This window comes from Lolium rigidum, chromosome 1 (genome assembly GCF_022539505.1).
Source record: "Lolium rigidum isolate FL_2022 chromosome 1, APGP_CSIRO_Lrig_0.1, whole genome shotgun sequence".
Classification (NCBI taxonomy): Eukaryota; Viridiplantae; Streptophyta; class Magnoliopsida; order Poales; family Poaceae; genus Lolium; species Lolium rigidum.
In genome coordinates, this window is record NC_061508.1 from 353,842,044 (window position 1) to 353,862,692 (window position 20,649).

Sequence of the window (20,649 nt, forward strand, 5' to 3'; positions counted from 1 at the left end):
TATCTCAAGTATTATCGAAGGGTGGTGTGTCAACCTTACCTTGGGCTTTACCCTTACCTTTCTTATTGTTTTTCTTTCCCTTTGGTTTAGGAAATATATGATTTCCCCCTGGTATAGAGGTGAATTTCAGAGTGCCTTCTCCCACATCAATGACTTGCTCCCAATAGTTTCAACAGGGATCTCCCGAGTATGATTTTTCCTGTTTCAATAACAAGATAATCAATGGATATTGTTCTTCCAAGAATGGTTGTATGCACACTGCGGCTATTCCCTTAGGAATTATAATAGAGTTATCAATGAGAGTTATTTCTTCTCCTCCTTCATCGACTCCCCAAAGTTTCAAAGATTTATAAATGCTTTCGGGCATAAGGCAAAATTCATACATAATATCACGAGTAGGCATGAAGAGTTCGATCACTGATAACAATTTTAACGAGTAGGATCCCACAATGAAAGTTTAGAGCTCACTAAAACTTGTTCAAGACGATTACGAACGTGGCAATAGTTATCATCCGAGCGAGATGTACTTATCTCGAGATTGTTTAATCTACTATATATGCTAGTGAGGGCTGAATCAAAGTTATTAGCTGAATCATGTGATGCAACCAACTTCTTTATGGCATTAAAAGCTTGATCCCCATTGCAATGGAGGAAATCTCCTCCCACTAAAGTATCCAAAGCATATCTATAGCGAACCATAAGACCAAAATAAAAATTACTAAGGAGCAAACTTAGAGTCATTTGAGGTTCAGTTTTACGATAAGAAGTAAAAATTCTAGACCAAGCATCCTTAAAACTCTCCTCATCCCCTTGTTTAAAAGTGAAGACAAATTCTTCAGGCGAAGAAGTAACAAGTTCAGAGCTAGACATGGTAACAAAAGTAACTAAATATTTTTTTGTATTTTTAATATAGAGTGCAAGACAATAAAGCAAACTAAATAAAGTAAATGCAAGTAAACTAATTTTTTTGTGTTTTTGATATGGCAAACAAGACAGCAAATAAAGTAAAGCTAGCAACTAATTTTTTTGTGTTTTGATATAATGCAGCAAACAAAGTAGTAAATAAAATAAAGCAAGACAAAAACAAAGTAAAGAGATTGAGAAGTGGAGACTCCCCTTGCAGCGTGTCTTGATCTCCCGGCAACGGCGCCGGAAAAGAGCTTGATGGCGTGTATTTCACACGTTCGTTGGGCAACCCCAAGAGGAAGGTATGATGCGCACAGCGGCAAGTTTTCCCTCAGAAAGAAACCAAGGTTTATCGAACCAGGAGGAGCCAAGAAGCACGTTGAAGGTTGATGGCGGCGGGATGTAGTGCGGCGCAACACCGGGATTCCGGCGCCAACGTGGAACCTGCACAACACAACCAAAGTACTTTGCCCCAACGAAACGAGTGAGGTTGTCAATCTCACCCGGCTTGCTGTAACAAAGGATTAACCGTATTGTGTGGAAGATGATTGTTTGCAAGAAAACAGTAAAAACAAGTATTGCAGCAGATTTGTATTTTAGTATTAAAGAATGGACCGGGGTCCACAGTTCACTAGAGGTGTCTCTCCCATAAGATAAAAGCATGTTGGGTGAACAAATTACAGTCGGGCAATTGACAAATAGAGAGGGCATAACAATGCACATACATGACATGATAAGTATAGTGAGATTTAATTGGGCATTACGACAAAGTACATAGACCGCCATCCAAGTCGCATCTATGCCTAAAAAGTCCACCTTCGAGGTTATCATCCGAACCCCCTCCGGTATTAAGTTGCTAACAACGAGACAATTGCATTAAGTATGGTGCGTAATGTAATCAACAACTACATCCTCGGACATAGCGCCAATGTTTTATCCCTAGTGGCAACAGCACAACACAACCTTAGAACTTTACGTCACTCGTCCCGGTGTCAATGCGGGCATGAACCCACTATCGAGCATAAATACTCCCTCTTGGAGTTAAAAGCAAAAACTTGGCCAGAGCCTCTACTAGTAACGGAGAGCATGCAAGATCATAAACAACACATATGTAATAACTTGATAATTAACATGACATGGTATTCTCTATCCATCGGATCCCGACAAACACAACATAGAGTATTACGGATAGATGATCTTGATCATGTTAGGCAGCTCACAAGATCCAACAATGAAGCACAATGAGGAGAAGACAACCATCTAGCTACTGCTATGGACCCATAGTCCAGGGGTGAACTACTCACTCATCACTCCGGAGGCGACCATGGCGGTGTAGAGTCCTCCGGGAGATGAATCCCTCTCCGGCGGGGTGCCGGAGGAGATCTCCGAATCCCCCGAGATGGGATCGGCGGCGGCGGCGTCTCGGTAAGGTTTTCCGTATCGTGGTTTTTCGCATCGGGGGTTTCGCGACGGAGGCTTTAAGTAGGCGGAAGGGCAGAGTCGGGGGCCTGACGAGGGGCCCACACCACAGGGCGGCGCGGGCCCCCCTTGGCCGCGCCGCCATGTGGTGTCGCCACCTCGTGGCCCCACTTCGTATGTTCTTCGGTCTTCTAGAAGCTCCATGGAAAAATAGGCCCCTGGGTCTTCGTTTCGTCCAATTCCGAGAATATGTCGTTACTAGGATTTCTGAAACCAAAAACAACGAAAACAGAACCGGCACTTCGGCATCTTGTTAATAGGTTAGTTCTAGAAAATGCACGAATATGACATAAAGTGTGCATAAAACATGTAGGTATCATCAATAATATGGCATAGAACATAAGAAATTATCGATACGTCGGAGACGTATCAATAACATATACAGTACCATATTTGTGAGTACCGAATTAATGAGTACCAATCTTCCTCCCAGGGACAACAATTTACCTTTCCAGCTACTAAGGCGTTTTTGTAATCTTTCTTCTACTAATTTCCATTCCGCGATTGTAAGTCTCCGATAATGAATCGGAATACCCAAATAACGAATAGGAAATTGGCCTTGCCCGCAACCAAACAACTCTGTATACAGAGCCGTATCATTTTGGGCATCACCGAAACAGAACAATTCGCTTTTATGGAAATTGATTTTCAATCCTGACAACTGCTCAAAAGCCGCCAAAATTAATTTCACCTCGATGGACTTGGACGTCGGCATCGATGCGTTCGATGGGGAGGACAATGTCGAAGGGATTGACGATTATGCCGAGGAGGAGGAGGGTGATGGTGATGAAGCGGTCGATGACGAGGAGGTGGTTGAGGTTGAAACAGCTGTCGTCGGTTCTTCCGTGCCGCCGAAGCCACGCACCTCGAACTACACCGAGATTGAAGATGTGACCTTGGTCCGTGCTTGGGGTAGGGTGGGGATGGATGCGTGCACCGGAGTGGACCAAGCCGGCAAGCTCTATTGGCAGCACATCGAGGATCTCTACCACCAGTTGAAGGCTCGCACCAAGAGTATGGCCGACAGATCCTACCGCTCCCTTGAAGGCCGGTGGAACACCATCAAACCAGCTTGTTCTCGTTGGAGTGCTGCCATGGACCAAGTGGCCGACAACCTCCCTAGTGGATCCGTGCCGAACGACTATGTAAGTTTTCCAAGTTTGTTGTTGTCCTTACTATGTGTTGATGATGTGCAAACATCACATTAATATTGCTGTTGTGCAGCCCAAGTATGCTCAAATGAGGTACAAAGACATGGCCGGTTCCAAGCACAAGGAATTTCAGTTCCAACATTGCTTTTCCTTGCTTCAACTTTTTCCCAAGTGGAAGTTGAGGGACAATGAACCAAAGTGCAAGAAGGAAGCAATGCTCATCATGGATGATGAAGCGGAGGACATGAGTGTGAGAAAGAAAGGCAAGCCCTAGGGCTCCAAGAAAGCCAAGAAGAGGATGAAGGTAGAAGGCGAAGCAGCTAGCTTTAAGGAGAAGTTGGATCAACTCATGAAGTCCAAGGAGGCATTGACGATGAAGACATTGGAGACCAAGCTCCTCATCACCGAGAAGAAGAAGAAGGAGGTGAAGCTTGCCATGGTGGAAGCAAGGCGGGAAGATGCCAAGGTGAAGACCGAACTGGAATCGAGGATGATCGCACTCAAAGAAGCCAAAGCGATGAAGGAGCTCTTGGCCGAGGAGAGGGAGATCATGAAGATGCGCACCGAGGACATGGACGAGGATCAGCTGGTGTGGTGGAAGGAGACCAAGGCGGACATCATGGCGAGGAAGATGCTCGCGCGTCAAGCTCGTGCTGCAAGTGATGTTGGTGCATCGACTCCTCGAGGTGAGTCTCCGGCGAGTGGTGGCGGCTGATACGTCTCCAACGTATCGATAATTTCTTGTGTTCCATGCCACATTATTGATGTTATCTACATGTTATATGCACACTTTATGTCATATTCGTGCATTTTCTGGAACTAACCTATTAACAAGATGCTCGAAGTGCCGGTTCTTGTTTTCTGCTGTTTTTGGTTTCGAGAAATCCTAGTAACGAAATATTCTCGGAATCGGACGAAATCAACGCCCAGGTTCCTATTTTACCCGGAAGCATCCGGAACACACGAGAACCGCCGGAGAAGGGGGCGGGGCCACCACACCACACCCCGGCGCGGCCAAGGGGGGGCGCGCCGCCCTAGGGTGTGGGCCCCCCAGAAGCCCTCCTGCGCCGCCTCTCCGCCTATATAAAGCCCCTGACCTAAAAACCTCGGGGCGTTCGACGAAAACCACAAAAACCTTCCAGAGCCGCCGCCATCGCGAAGCCAAGATCTGGGGGACGGGAGTCTCGTTCCGGCACCCTGCCGGGAGCGGGGAAGTGCCCCGGAAGGCTTCTCCATCGACACCGCTGCCATCTCCACCGCCATCTTCATCACCGCTGTTGCTCCCATGAGGGAGTAGTTCTCCATCGAGGCTCGGGGCTGTACCGGTAGCTATGTGGTTCATCTCTCTCCTATGTGCTTCAATACAATAATCTCATGAGCTGCCTTACATGATTGAGATTCATATGATGATGCTTGTAATCTAGATGTCATTATGCTAGTCAAGTGAGTTTTACTTATGTGATCTCCGGAGACTCCTTGTCCCACGTGTGTAAAGGTGACAGTGTGTTATTGAAAAGGAGAACAATTTCAAGCAGGCAGGCGAGAGATTCCGGTCCTTTGACCCTGCCAGGTTTGCCCCAACTCGATTTTCATTGGTTTAGAATCTTCAGACACATGGAAGAAAAATTAAGCAACCTTGCTAACCAAACTGTTCTTGTACGAAAACACAGGCAAGAACGTTTCATCCAGCAGTGGGTTGATGCACTCACGGATGCTCGCGTCACTCATGAAATCCAGGGCATCTGGGTCTCATACTGGTCACAGGTACATACATTGTTTCTGTCGTTTTTCGAGCATGAAACACTTCTCAGTTGCCAATGGGTGACTACGCATTGCTGTACTGATATCTGAATCTTGACCGTTTAAGCGTACTGAAACTCGTGATGTTACGTATGTTGTTGCAGTGCGACGTGTCCCTCGGGCAGAAGCTGGGGTCGCGGCTCAAGGTGAAGCCGAACATGTAGATGGACTAGCGGAGAGAAACATCCACAGACGCACCCCAGTTGGTCTCAATGGAGCTAAAGGGGAGGGGCAACATGAACTAAATCTGTGCTGTCTTTCTGGGTGTAGTCATCAATAAAATGTAAAACACTGATACGTACCATACTATCATATATGTAATACTGATGGTGGTGGGTTTCAGGAACCAGCGAGCTGGTTCCTGGGAACATGTGTTTGTGTCTTTGCAAAGAGATAATAAAGACAATGTGATTGTTTAATCTTTCTGTGTTTCATTGTTCTGGGGCGATGACTACATTCTTCGGTACAATAGAAGCGTCGGTAGATCTTTTGTTTGTCTTTACTGCTACAACTATTTTGAACTGCATCATACGTAATTCCAGATGTCATACAAAATAGACCATACAGAAGTTCAAAAATCAAAATGTACCTAATTTCCAGATGGGAGATGATGTTTCAAAAACTAATGTTGCAGTAGCCAAAAAATATGTGTGTGTCTGTCAGACAACCCCTGGGCCACCCTGCACAGGCATGAGCAAGGCAGGAACGATCCTCTACAGCCATCGGATGGCTCCCATCAGGAGATCCTGGCCGTTAATCACGCTCTGGCCCAGAGGTCCGAATGCATCAACCAGACTTTAGTGCTTGCCTCCTTTTTGGTAAAGGATGCTGTGGTACGACTACTATAGAACTGATCCTGTCTAAGTAAGGTCGTGCTACGGCTGGCGAGACGTCGCATTATAAACCGCGAGTTCTGCTACCGAAATGGCGAGGTGGGACTAATATTTTATTTGGAATGCAGCGCCTCCTCGGTCAATCGATCGTTGGTCTTGGCCCATGTTGATGAGCACGAATGTAAAGCGAGCCCAGCCCAGCTGAGAAATATTTGTGTCGTCCATCTTTTTTTTTTACCAGATTCGCGTCGTCCCTGTTACTTTTCTCTTCTCTTGTTTTCCATTTTGTTGCACCGACTTTTCCTTCTCTGGTAAAAAAATACGTTTTCTTCTGCTCAATATTAGGAGAAATTCTCTAGTTCTTTCATCATTTATTTTCAGAGATTCTTCTCTAGTTCTTTCTTATTAGGTTATAAACAACACCCTTCCATTACTCTTGTAATATTCGGAAGGAGTTGGAGAAGGCCAGGAAGCAATTGGAGAACCTGCAGGGCCAAAATGCTGACCAACGTGAAGTGCGAAGGGTCTCGGATTATATGAACGAGCTCCTGTATAAAGAAGAAATGATGTGGTTACAAAGATCTCGTATAACTTGGTTAAAAGAAGGAGATAGAAACACAAAATATTTCCACCAAAGAGCGGTTTGGCGTGCGAGGAAAAATTATATCAAGCAATTAAAGGACAATGAAGGCGTCTGGCAGGACGCTCCATCAGCAATGGAGAGAATGGCGACATCTTATTTCCAAGACTTATTCACTAAAGACCCTACTCTTAACGCTGATTATTTAACATCTCTGTTTCAGGGAAAGGTGACTGCACAAATGAATGAAGATCTCTGCCGCGACTTTTCCGATGAAGAAATCAGTGACGCCCTTTTTCAAATTCGGCCGCTAAAAGCGCCAGGCACGGATGGCTTTCCAGCCCGGTTTTACCAGAGAAATTGGGCTACCCTAAAAGAGGAGGTAATAAATGGAGTAAAATTATTTTTCCTCACGGGTAAGATGCCAGATGGTGTAAATGATACGGCTATAGTCCTTATTCCCAAAGTAGACTTTCCTGAGAACTTAAAAGATTTCCGACCCATTACCCTTTGCACTGTTCTGTATAAAATAATTGCAAAATGTATGGTGAATAGACTTAGGCCCCTTCTCGGTGAACTTATATCAACGAATCGGAGTGCTTTCGTTCCCGGAAGACTAATTACGGATAACGCTTTAATAGCTTTCGAATGTCTACATTTTATGGATCAGAATACGTGACAAGAAAATAACTTTTGTGCATATAAGCTAGATCTGTCCAAAGCATATGACAGGATGGATTGAGATTTTCTAAAGAAAGTGATGCAAAGATTGGGCTTCGCTCATCGGTGGGTGGACTGGATAATGGAGTGTGTCACCACGGTGAAATATATGGTAAAATTCAATGGGAGCCTTCTGGATTCATTTTCGCCTTCTCGTGGTCTACGGCAAGGTGATCCCATTTCACCCTTCTTGTTTCTTTTTGTGGCGGATGGATTTTCAGGTTTACTGCAGAGGGAGGTACAAAACCTTGCTATCACTCCTATTAAAATCTGCCGGCGAGCACCGGAGATTTCGCACATACTTTTTGCAGATGACACTTTGCTCTTCTTCAAAGCCCAAGCGGATCAAGCCAGACGAATTAATCAGGCCATAGATACTTATGCTACAAGTACAGGACAGTTGATAAACCCCTCCAAGTGCTCCATTTTCTTTGGGGAATCTTGCCCCACGGAAATAAGAGAAGAAATAAAACAGGTGCTGCATGTGGAACAAGAAGCCTTTGAACCAAAGTATCTTGGCCTGCCCACCCCCCACGGACGTATGGATACAGGTAAGTTTCAGAGTTTGCGCTCAAGCTTACCTAAAAGCCTAAATGAATGGGGTGACAACCATCTGACACAAGCAGCGAAGGAGGTTTTTATTAAATCAATTGAGCAAGCCCTTCCCATTTACATCATGGGTGTGTTTAAGCTACCCTTTGGTCTATGCGATGAATTAACAAAGATGGTAAGAAACTATTGGTGGGGAGAAGAAAACGGAAAAAGGAAAACTCATTGGATGGCCTGGGAAAATCTGATGCAGAGCAAAGATCGTGGTGGCATTGGCTTCAGGGATCTTCGACTATTAAACCAAGCTCTATTGGCTCGTCAAGCATGGAGGTTGATACAACTACCAGATTCTCTTTGTGCACAGGTCCTAAAGGCTAAATATTTCCCAATTGGATCCATACTAGACACTGTATTCGCTGGCAACGGATCAGCGACTTGGACGGCAATTGAGTATGGGCTGGAACTTCTCAAAAAAGGTGTCGTCTGGCGTGTAGGGAATGGAGCAAATATCCGAGCTTGGCGTGATCCCTGGATACCACGAACAACATTCTTTCGGCCATTCTCGAAGCAAGGGTGATGCCGGTTAAAATAGGTAGCAGATTTCCTCCAAGCCGATGGTACCGGGAATGAACAACTATTGAGGCGTTGGTTTTTACCAATCGACGTGGCTGACATCTTAAAGATCAAGCCCTCAAGGCGAAATGCGGAGGATTTTGTTGCGTGGCAACCAGAAAAAGGCGGCATCTTTTCAGCCCGAAGCGCCTACAAGATGGCTTTTGAGGAATGTCTTGTGGCACAGGGTATAGGAGCATCAAGTACAAGACCTGCAGGGGAGAGACCAGTTTGGAGGCTTATATGGCAGTGTCCTGTACCACCGAAGATGCGAACGCTGGCCTGGAAGATTGCAAGCAACGGCCTAGCAACACAAGCAAACATGCACAGAAGAGGCATGGAAACATTGCCGACTTGCAAAATCTGTGGTACTGGACCAGAGGACACCTTCCATACGTTCATCACATGCCCACCAGCGAGAGACTTGTGGCAAGCTATGAGAACTATCTGGACCTGCCCAGGGAGGTGATACGTCTTCGACGTATCGATAATTTCTTATGCTCTATGCCATATTATTGATGATACCTACATGTTTTATGCACACTTTATGTCATATTCGTGCATTTTCTGGAACTAACCTATTAACAAGATGCCGAAGTGCCAGTTCCTGTTTTCTGCTGTTTTTGGTTTCAGAAATCCTAGTAACGAAATATTCTCGGAATTGGACGAAACGAAAACCCAGGGGCCTATTTTTCCACGGAGCTTCCAGAAGACCGAAGAACACACGAAGTGGGGCCACGAGGTGGCCAGGCTATAGGGCGGCGCGGCCCAAGCCCTGGCCGCGCCGACCTATAGTGTGGGCCCCTCGTGACGCCCCTTGACCTGCCCTTCCGCCTACTTAAAGCCTCCGTCGCGAAACCCACGATGCGAAAAACCACGATACGGAAAACCTTACCGAGACGCCGTCGCCGCCGATCCCATCTCGGGGGATTCGGAGATCTCCTCCGGCACCCTGCCGGAGAGGGGATTCATCTCCGGAGGACTCTACACCGCCATGGTCGCCTCCGGAGTGATGAGTGAGTAGTTCACCCCTGGACTATGGGTCCATAGCGGTAGCTAGATGGTTGTCTTCTCCTCATTGTGCTTCATTGTTGGATCTTGTGAGCTGCCTAACATGATCAAGATCATCTATCCGTAATTCTATATGTTGTGTTTGTCGGGATCCGATGGATAGAGAATACTATGTCATGTTAATTATCAAGTTATTATACATGTGTTGTTTATGATCTTGCATGCTCTCCGTTTCTAGTAGAGGCTCTGGCCAAGTTTTTACTTTTAACTCCAAGAGGGAGTACTTATGCTCGATAGTGGGTTCATGCCTGCATTGACACCAGGACGATGACGAGAAAGTTCTAAGGTTGTGTTGTCTTGTTGCCACTAGGGATAAAACATTGGCGCTATGTCCGAGGATGTAGTTGTTGATTACATTACGCACCATACTTAATGCAATTGTCTGTTGCTTTGCAACTTAATACTGGAGTTCGGACGATAACCTGAAGGTGGACTTTTTAGGCATAGATGCAGTTGGATGGCGGTCTATGTACTTTGTCGTAATGCCCAATTAAATCTCACTATACTTATCATGTCATGTATGTGCATTGTTATGCCCTCTCTATTTGTCAATTGCCCGACTGTAATTTGTTCACCCAACATGCCTTTATCTTATGGGAGAGACACCTCTAGTGAGCTGTGGACCCCGGTCCATTCTTTAATACTTGAAATACAAATCTGCTGCAATACTTGTTTTTACTATTTTCTCTGCAAACAATCATCTTCCACACAATACGGTTAATCCTTTGTTACTGAGCAAGCCGGTGAGATTGACAACCTCACTATTTCGTTGGGGCAAAGTACTTTGGTTGTGTTGTGCAGGTTCCACGTTGGCGCCGGAATCTCCGGTGTTGCGCCGCACTACATCCCGCCGCCATCAACCTTCAACGTGCTTCTTGGCTCCTCCTGGTTCGATAAACCTTGGTTTCTTTACGAGGGAAAACTTGCTGCTGTGCGCATCATACCTTCCTCTTGGGGTTGCCCAACGAACGTGTGAAATACACGCCATCAAGCTCTTTTTACGGCGCCGTTGCCGGGAGATCAAGACACGCTGCAAGGGGAGTCTCCACTTCTCAATCTCTTTACTTTGTTTTTGTCTTGCTTTATTTTATTTACTACTTTGTTTGCTGCACTTATATCAAAACACACAAAAAATTAGTTGCTAGCTTTACTTTATTTGCTATCTTGTTTGCTATATCAAAAACACAAAAAAATTAGTTACTTGCATTTACTTTACTTATTTCATCATGTTTCCTTTTAATTTTACCGCAAAGAACATACCGGTAGGACAAGGGTCTATAGTTGGGAGGAACAATATAGAAGAATTTTTCACCCATGTTAGTACCGTTGAAGAATTTGAAGATAGACACTTGGTAGACCTTGCTCCCACTTATGAAATTGCTGCTGCTGCTTTAGTTCGCTCGTTGGAAACTAAATTTGTTAATCTCAATCCTATAATCCAACACATGTTTCTTACACTTGGTGATATGGAAGAGGGGAAAAGAAAGATTTTGTTTTAGAAACCCTTCTTAGAGAATTTGGTGGTCTAGCAAGAGAAGCTAGGAAGGTCTTTGCTAAATTTAATATGCTTGGTTCTCATACTAATTTTGTTAGTCTCCTTGAAAAGATGGACATGGATAGAATAAGATACACTAATAATATTAATGATGGTGGGGAGATCAAAGCACCCATACCATGTAAACTCCTAGCTATGAATGATGCACTAGAAAATAACTATGCTTGGCTTGTTCCTGAAAATTTGTTCGATGAGAGTAGCAAGCCCAAGACTAATGAAAAGGGAGACGCTGAAACTTATGTATCCAATATACTATGCATGGTTGAGAAAACTCCAAACCCCGCTGTAGGTGCTTCATCTCGTGATAATACTTGAGTTACACTTTCTGCGCCTAGCTGAAAGGCGTTAAAAAAAGCGCTTATGGGAGACAACCCATGTTTTTACTCCAGTATTTTTGTTTTATATTTGTGTCTTGGAAGTTGTTTACTACTGTAGCAACCTCTCCTTATCTTAGTTTTATGTTTTGTTGTGCCAAGTAAAGTCTTTGATAGAAAAGTAAGTACTAGATTTGGATTACTGCGCAGTTCCAGATTTCTTTGCTGTCACGAATCTGGGTCTATCTCCCTGTAGGTAGCTCAGAAAATTACGCCAATTTACGTGCATGATCCTCAGATATGTACGCAACTTTCATTCAATTTGAGCATTTTCATTTGAGCAAGTATGGTGGCCTAATAAAATCCATCTTTACGGACTGTTCTGTTTTGACAGATTCTGCCTTTTATTTTGCATTGCCTCTTTTGCTATGTTGGATGAATTTCTTTGATCCACTAATATCCAGTAGCTTTATGCAATGTCCAGAAGTGTTAAAAATGATTGTGTCACCTCTGAACATGTGAATTTTTATTATGCACTAACCCTCTAATGAGTTGTTTCGAGTTTGGTGTGGAGGAAGTTTTCAAGGATCAAGAGAGGAGTATGATGCAATAAGATCAAGGAGAGTGAAAGCTCTAAGCTTGGGGATGCCCCGGTGGTTCACCCCTGCATATATTAAGAAGACTCAAGCGTCTAAGCTTGGGGATGCCCAAGGCATCCCCTTCTTCATCGACAACATTATCAGGTTCCTCCCCTGAAACTATATTTTTATTCGGCCACATCTTATGTACTTTGCTTGGAGCGTCGGTTTGTTTTTGTTTTTTGTTTTGTTTGAATAAAATGGATCCTAGCATTCACTTTATGGGAGAGAGACACGCTCCGCTGTTGCATATGGACAAATATGTCCTTAGGCTCTACTCATAGTATTCATGGCGAAGTTTCTTCTTCGTTAAATTGTTATATGGTTGGAATTGGAAAATGATACATGTAGTAACTCTAAAATGTCTTGGATAATTTGATACTTGGCAATTGTTGTGCTCATGTTTAAGCTCTTGCATCATATACTTTGCACCCATTAATGAAGAAATACTTAGAGCTTGCTAATTTGGTTTGCATATTTGGTTTCTCTAGAGTCTAGATAACATCTAGTATTGAGTTTTGAACAACAAGGAAGACGGTATGGAGTCTTATAATGTTTACCATATGTCTTTTATGTGAGTTTTGCTGTACCGTTCATCCTTGTGTTTGTTTCAAATAACCTTGCTAGCCTAAACCTTGTATCGAGAGGGAATACTTCTCATGCATCCAAAATACTTGAGCCAACCACTATGCCATTTGTGTCCACCATACCTACCTACTACATGGTATTTATCCGCCATTCCAAAGTAAATTGCTTGAGTGCTACCTTTAAAATTCCATCATTCACCTTTGCAATATATAGCTCATGGGACAAATAGCTTAAAAACTATTGTGGTATTGAATATGTACTTATGCACTTTATCTCTTATTAAGTTGCTTGTTGAGCGATAACCATGTTTATGGGGACGCCATCAACTATTCTTTGTTGGATATCATGTGAGTTGCTATGCATGTCCGTCTTGTCTGAAGCAAGAGAGATCTACCACCTTCATGGTTGGAGCATGCATGTTGTTAGAGAAGAACTTTGGGCCGCTAACTAAAGCCATGATTCATGGTGGAAGTTTCAGTTTGGACATATATCCTCAATCTCATATGAGAATAATAATTGTTGCCACATGCTTATGCATTAAAGAGGAGTCCATTATCTCGTTGTCCATGTTGTCCCGGTATGGATGTCTAAGTTGAGAATAATCAAAAGCGAGAAATCCAAAATGCGAGCTTTCTCCTTAGACCTTTGTACGAGGCGGCATGGAGGTACCCCATTGTGACACTTGGTCAAAACATGTGCATTGCAAAGATCCGGTAGTCCAAGTTAATTAGGACAAGGTGCGGGAACTATTAGTATACTATGCATGAGACTTGCAACTTGTAAGATATAATTTTCATAACTCATATGCTTTATTACTACCGTTGACAAAATTGTTTCATGTTTTCAAAATAAAAGCTCTAGCACAAATATAGCAATCGATGCTTTCCTCTTTGAAGGACCATTCTCTTTACTTTTATGTTGAGTCGGTTCACCTATTTCTCTCCACCTCAAGAAGCAAACACTTGTGTGAACCGTGCATTGATTCCTACATATTTGCATATTGTACTTGTTATATTACTCTATGTTGACAATTATCCATGAGATATACATGTTACAAGTTGAAAGCAACTCGCTGAAACTTAATCTTCCTTTGTGTTGCTTCAATACCTTTACTTTGATTTATTGCTTTATGAGTTAACTCTTATGCAAGACTTATTAATACTTGTCTTGAAGTACTATTCATGAAAAGTCTTTGCTATATGATTCACCTGTTCACTCATGTCATCACCATTGTTATGATCGCTGCATCCACTACATATGTTTACAAATAGTATGATCAAGGTTATGATGGCATATCACTTCAGAAATTATCTTTGTTATCGTTTTACCTGCTCGGGACGAGCGAACTAAGCTTGGGGATGCTTGATACGTCTCCGACGTATCGATAATTTCTTATGTTCTATGCCATATTATTGATGATACCTACATGTTTTATGCACACTTTATGTCATATTCGTGCATTTTACGGAACTAACCTATTAACAAGATGCCGAAGTGCCAGTTCTCGTTTTCTGCTGTTTTTGGTTTCGAAATCCTAGTAACGAAATATTCTCGGAATTGGACGAAACGAAAACCCGGGGTCCTATTTTTCCACGGAGCTTCCGGAAGACCGAAGAACACACGAAGTGGGGCCACGAGGTGGCCAGGCTATAGGGCGGCGCGGCCCAAGCCCGGCCGCGCCGACCTATAGTGTGGGCCCCTCGTGACGTCCCTTGACCTGCCCTTCCGCCTACTTAAAGCCTCCGTCGCGAAACCCACGATGCGAAAAACCACGATACGGAAAACCTTGCGAGACGCCGTCGCCGCCGATCCCATCTCGGGGGATTCGGAGATCTCCTCCGGCACCCTGCCGGAGAGGGGATTCATCTCCCGGAGGACTCTACACCGCCATGGTCGCCTCCGGAGTGATGAGTGAGTAGTTCACCCCTGGACTATGGGTCCATAGCGGTAGCTAGATGGTTGTCTTCTCCTCATTGTGCTTCATTGTTGGATCTTGTGAGCTGCCTAACATGATCAAGATCATCTATCTGTAATTCTATATGTTGTGTTTGTCGGGATCCGATGGATAGAGAATACTATGTCATGTTAATTATCAAGTTATTATACATGTGTTGTTTATGATCTTGCATGCTCTCCGTTTCTAGTAGAGGCTCGGCCAAGTTTTTACTTTTAACTCCAAGAGGGAGTACTTATGCTCGATAGTGGGTTCATGCTCGCATTGACACACGGGACGATGACGAGAAAGTTCTAAGGTTGTGTTGTGCTTGTTGCCACTAGGGATAAAACATTGGCGCTATGTCCGAGGATGTAGTTGTTGATTACATTACGCACCATACTTAATGCAATTGTCTCATTGCTTTGCAACTTAATACTGGAGGGGGTTCGGACGATAACTCTGAAGGTGGACTTTTTAGGCATAGATGCGGTTGGATGGCGGTCTATGTACTTTGTCGTAATGCCCAATTAAATCTCACTATACTTATCATGTCATGTATGTGCATTGTTATGCCCTCTCTATTTTTCAATTGCCCGACCGTAATTTGTTCACCCAACATGCCTTTATCTTATGGGAGAGACACCTCTAGTGAGCTGTGGACCCCGGTCCATTCTTTAATACTGAAATACAAATCTGCTGCAATACTTGTTTTTACTATTTTCTCTGCAAACAATCATCTTCCACACAATACGGTTAATCCTTTGTTACGGCAAGCCGGTGAGATTGACAACCTCACTATTTCGTTGGGGCAAAGTACTTTGGTTGTGTTGTGCGGGTTCCACGTTGGCGCCGGAATCTACGGTGTTGCGCCGCACTACATCCCGCCACCATCAACCTTCAACGTGCTTCTTGGCTCCTCCTGGTTCGATAAACCTTGGTTTCTTTCTGAGGGAAAACTTGCTGATGTGCGCATCATACCTTCCTCTTGGGGTTGCCCAACGAACGTGTGAAATACACGCCATCAGGAGGACATGATCATCCCCAATGGCCGGGAATGGCTGCTCCACCTTCTAGCCATGCTACCGGAGATTCAGCGTGCAATGGTGCTCATGATTTTATGGAGGACATGGCATGTGCACAATGAGATAACGCATGAAAAGCCTATGCCACCAGTGGAGGGGTCCAAAAGATTTTTAGCAAGTTATTTAGAGTCCCTGTCAATGATCAAACAAGAGCCAAATGCAGACCCAATTAAAGGCAAAGTGGTGTTGTCGTATAATCATGGCTCTGCTAGAGTGGCAAAACATACAGAGAAGAGGCAAAGGACTGCTGCGAAGTGGTTTGCTCCAAGAGAAGGTATGACCAAATTAAATACTGATGGATCGTTTGTTAATTCTGATGAGGCAGGTGCAGGCATGGTTTTAAGAGACCACCACGGAACAGTCATAGTCGCAGCGGCGAGGCAACTAACTAACTGTACCGATGCCCTGGACGCGGAGCTTGCAGCGATAGAGGAGGGCTCGGCGCTGGCGCTAAATTGGACATCCATGAACCTGACGGTGGAAACAGACTGTGCTAAAGCCGTGGAGTTGATCAAGCAAACTACGCCGAACATGACCATAGATGTGTCGAGAATTCAAGAAATTCGTGAAATGTTGAGGGAAAGAGAAATAAGAATAGCCAAGGTGTATCGTGAAGCAAACCTTGTTAGTCACGAGCTGGCAAAATTCGGTAGAGTACAACGTAGAACTGAATCCTGGGTTCAAAACTATCCCCAGGATATTGCCAAGGCAATTGCCTCCGATTGTAACTCTATGAACAGTTAAATAAAATTCTCTTTCCCGTGCAAAAAAAAGGTTATAAACAACACCCTTCCATTACAAACGTGTCATGCAGGATTTCTGGATATTAACTAAACTGGGTACAAATAACAAAACTGGCCAACACACTGGCAGAAAAAAAAGGTACTACATAGTCAAAAAAAAAAAATTAAGAAAGATGGATGCAAACGAGAGAGCATCACAAAACAGACTTTTTTTTTTCAATTGCCTTCATTTGTTGAAAGGGAAAACTACTTTGCTGCAACTTCCAGGATAATTCAAAAGGAGTCGTTGACTCAGCTTATGAAAGGTAAATCCAGGTTGTTCCACACGTGAAGAAATTGGCCCTGAAACACCAGCCTCGATGGCGATCTCAGTGCCACCTCTGATGGCCATCCCGACGTTGACTGCTGCTAGGGCTAGGAGTTGTTGATGCCGTCCCCAACCATGGTGACTATGGTCCCATCACTTTAGGCATGACCTCATCGACTATGGTCCCATCACTTTGGGTATTACCTCGGCTCTCAAGTGCTCAATGCCGACCTACATAATGACAGATATGTGCGTGTTCAAGAAAAAAACAATTGTCAAAGGTAAAGAAATGGAATCTATGAATGATTTAGAGACAAACTTCTTTGCACTTCTCCAGTTTTCACCAGTGAGCATCACTGGATGAATACCCAGCTTTTTCAGTCCTTCCACACCAGAATGCATGTTTTCGCATTTAGTTCCAGGTCTATACTGAAACTTTCAGCTTACGGGTGAACACTTACCCGTGTCCTACCTGCGGTAACATCTAGTCGTATTAGACATTTAGTTATTTACTCAGAAGCATTTAGCAAAAGTTAAACACTCGTTTTCAGGTATTTACAGAAGGTGCCAGTATAATAATGGTAGCCTGACTCACCAAAAAAAAAATCTCATTGATCGAACATTGAACTCTTTTACCAGGCACTTTGGAGAGATCTTCAACTTCAAGTAACCATTGGGACAATATCTCTTCTTTTCTTTGCTCAATGTCATCCTTTGGTGAAGGGACCTCACCGAAGAAATGGAAACATGGGCATGCAGCACTACCAATATATGAATTTAACTGGTTACAAAAACCACAACCGATCCAACAACAACAACAAAAAATTACAGAAGTGCTACTCCCTCCATCCCATGAGAAAAAAAAATCAAGAAAAATGGGTGCTGCACATCACAAAACATATACTGTTTTCTCGTTACTGACCCAGTATTTCAAAGTTACTTTTGTTGCATTCCCAGCCTTTGTCGAAGTATAATAACTTAATAAGTATCCTTTGCTACTCAGCTTATGAAAGGTAACTAAAGTGGGAAGACTGCTCGCTGCAACATCAGGGCTTATTCAAAAGGAATAAGCACCGAACCTCCCCACTGTCTTACCATCATCATGAATGGTGGGACCAGGTGCATTTCTGGAGCAATTAACCAGGACCAGCAGGTCCAACACCAGTTTCAATAAAGGTGCAAAAGTAGTCAAATTTGGTGTGAGCTCACTAACAGGAAAAATACTATTCAAATATGGAAAAAAAGGGAAAATTCGTATTTAAAAGATATGTCTTGTAGCCTGTATGATCTGCACACCAGGAAGAGTGAGAACTGCGAGAAGGATCAACCCAAATGCAAAAAACCAAGTGGTGGAGGGATACAATGCTGCCACGGCGCCTTGTCGGGATCCAATGTCTTGTGCTCCTCCTGCTCTCCACCATGGGTGCAACCGCGTTGTCGACGGGCCATGACGGCGACGAGAGAGCTCTCGTAGCTTTCAAGGAAAAGATTTCCGACCATTCCGGGGTGCTGGCCTCCTGGAACCGGAGCATCGGCCACTGCGCCTGGGAGGGCGTCACGTGCAGCGAGAGACACAGGTCGAGGGTGGTCGCTCTGGACCTCCACTCCCAGGGGCTCTCCGGCACCATCTCCCCTGCTATCGGCAACCTCACGTTCCTCCGGACGCTCAACTTGAGCTTCAACCCGTTGTACGGCGAGATCCCTCCCAGCATCGGCTCCCTGCGACGCCTCGAGTACCTTGGCTTGCAAGGGAACATGCTCACAGGTACAATTCCAAGCAACATCAGCCGCTGCACCAGCCTCTGGAGGATGACCATTGCTGACAACAAGGGGTTGCAAGGAAGCATACCTTCTGAGATTGGCCACATGCAGTCCCTGGGTGTTGTACAGCTATACAACAACAGCCTCACCGGGGTCATCCCGTCGTCACTCGGGAACCTATCCCAGGTGGTTATCTTGTCCCTGGCAGCTAACCATCTCGAGGGATCAATTCCCGAGGGCATCGGGAACAATCCGCGTCTCAGGTTCCTTCAGCTGGCCTTGAATAACCTCTCAGGTTTGCTACCTCTTTCTCTGTACAACCAGTCATCTCTCTTCGGATTCTATGTGACGGACAACAACCTGCACGGCCGTCTACCAGCCGACCTGGGAATAAGCCTTCCAAACATGCAACTGTTTGGATTTGGGAACAACCAATTCACTGGAGTCGTGCCCCCATCATTAACTAATATGTCCACACTCCAGGTGTTTGATGTTCCAAATAACGGATTTAGTGGAGTTGTCCCTTCGTCATTGGGCAGATTGCAGTATATTCGATGGTTCAATCTGGTTGGGAATAAGTTTGAGGCAAGCAACGAGCAAGAATGGCAATTCCTTACTTCTTTGACAAACTGTAGCAGGCTGCAGCTGATGAATATAGAACAGAACAGGTTCTCAGGGCAATTGCCAACCTCATTGTCTAACTTGTCCACCAACATCCAGGAGCTAGATATTTTTAATAACAATATATCTGGCACTATCCCATCAGATATCGGAAATTTGGTAGGTCTGGAGGTGCTCGTTCTTGGTGTCAACTTGCTCACTGGGATCATTCCTGAGAGCATAGGAAAGCTTACACAATTGCAGGAGCTATATCTGGGTTCCAACAACTTACAAGGATCTATCCCCTCTTCCATCGGAAACCTCACATATCTGTCAAAGCTTGGTGCAGGCTTCAACAGCTTGGAGGGACTGATTCCATCAAGCATTGGTAAATTGACCAAACTTTCACAGTTGGACCTATCGAGAAACCATCTTACTGGCTCAATTCCGAACGAAATCATGCAACTGCCATCAATCTCAATATCTTTGTCTTTGGCTCATAACTTGTTGGAGGGACCTCTTCCTTCAGAAATTGGCAATTTGGTAAATCTCAGACGGCTCCATCTATCAGGAAACCAATTGTCTGGTAATATACCTGCTAGTATTGGTGGCTGCATAGTCCTGGAAACCCTCTTGATGGATGGCAATTCATTACAAGGAAACATCCCTCCCAGTTTGAAGAACATAAAAGGGCTTACTGTACTGAACTTGACGAACAACAAACTGAACGGCAGCATCCCAGGAGACCTGAGCAATATTACCGGCTTACAGGAATTGTATCTTGCACATAATGATCTATCAGGATCAATCCCTGAACTCCTAGGTTATTCAACATCATTGTTCCACCTCGACCTATCATTCAACAATTTAGAAGGTGAAGTACCAAAGGGAGGAGTTTTCGGGAATTTAACAGGACTATCAATTGTTGGAAACAATGAATTATGTGGTGGAATACCACAGCTTCAACTGCCAAAATGTCCAACCTCCAAAGAAGGCTTGCCCAAGTCTCTGAGAATAGCACTCCCTACAGCAGGAGGTATCCTGGTCTTACTTGCAGTTCTTGCTTTAGTTGGATTTACTTACAGAAAATTTAAGGCAAGGTTGAAGAAAGAACTACTGCCCCCTCCGTTAACCGAGATTGACCTTCCAATGGTATCATACGACGAAATACTCAGAGGAACGGAAGCATTTTCAGAAGCCAATCTGCTTGGAAAGGGGCGATATGGTACGGTATTCAAAGGAACTCTAGAAAATTTCGTTGCAGCAGTGAAGGTGTTTAATCTGCAGCTATCCGGATCATATAGAAGCTTCCAGGATGAATGTGAGATGCTAAGAAGAGTTAGGCACCGATGCCTTGTAAAGATAATCACATGCTGTTCAAGCATCAACCACCAAGGCCAAGACTTCAGAGCACTAGTCTTCGA

At 44.3% G+C, this 20,649-nt stretch overlaps 1 long non-coding RNA gene and 1 other non-coding gene across 2 annotated transcripts; one reads left to right on the forward strand and one right to left on the reverse strand.

Annotated features, from left to right (window-relative positions):
- Positions 1-5,036: 5,036 nt before the first annotated feature.
- LOC124684642 lies at positions 5,037-5,645 on the forward strand. The gene is made up of 3 exons (XR_006997092.1): positions 5,037-5,106; positions 5,207-5,300; positions 5,441-5,645. It is a non-coding gene; the product is annotated as an uncharacterized LOC124684642 (long non-coding RNA).
- A 344-nt stretch (positions 5,646-5,989) lies between these two features.
- Positions 5,990-6,210, reverse strand: LOC124685574. Its single transcript, XR_006997559.1, has one exon. It is a non-coding gene; the product is annotated as a small nucleolar RNA U3 (small nucleolar RNA).
- Between the last annotated feature and the right edge of the window lie 14,439 nt (positions 6,211-20,649).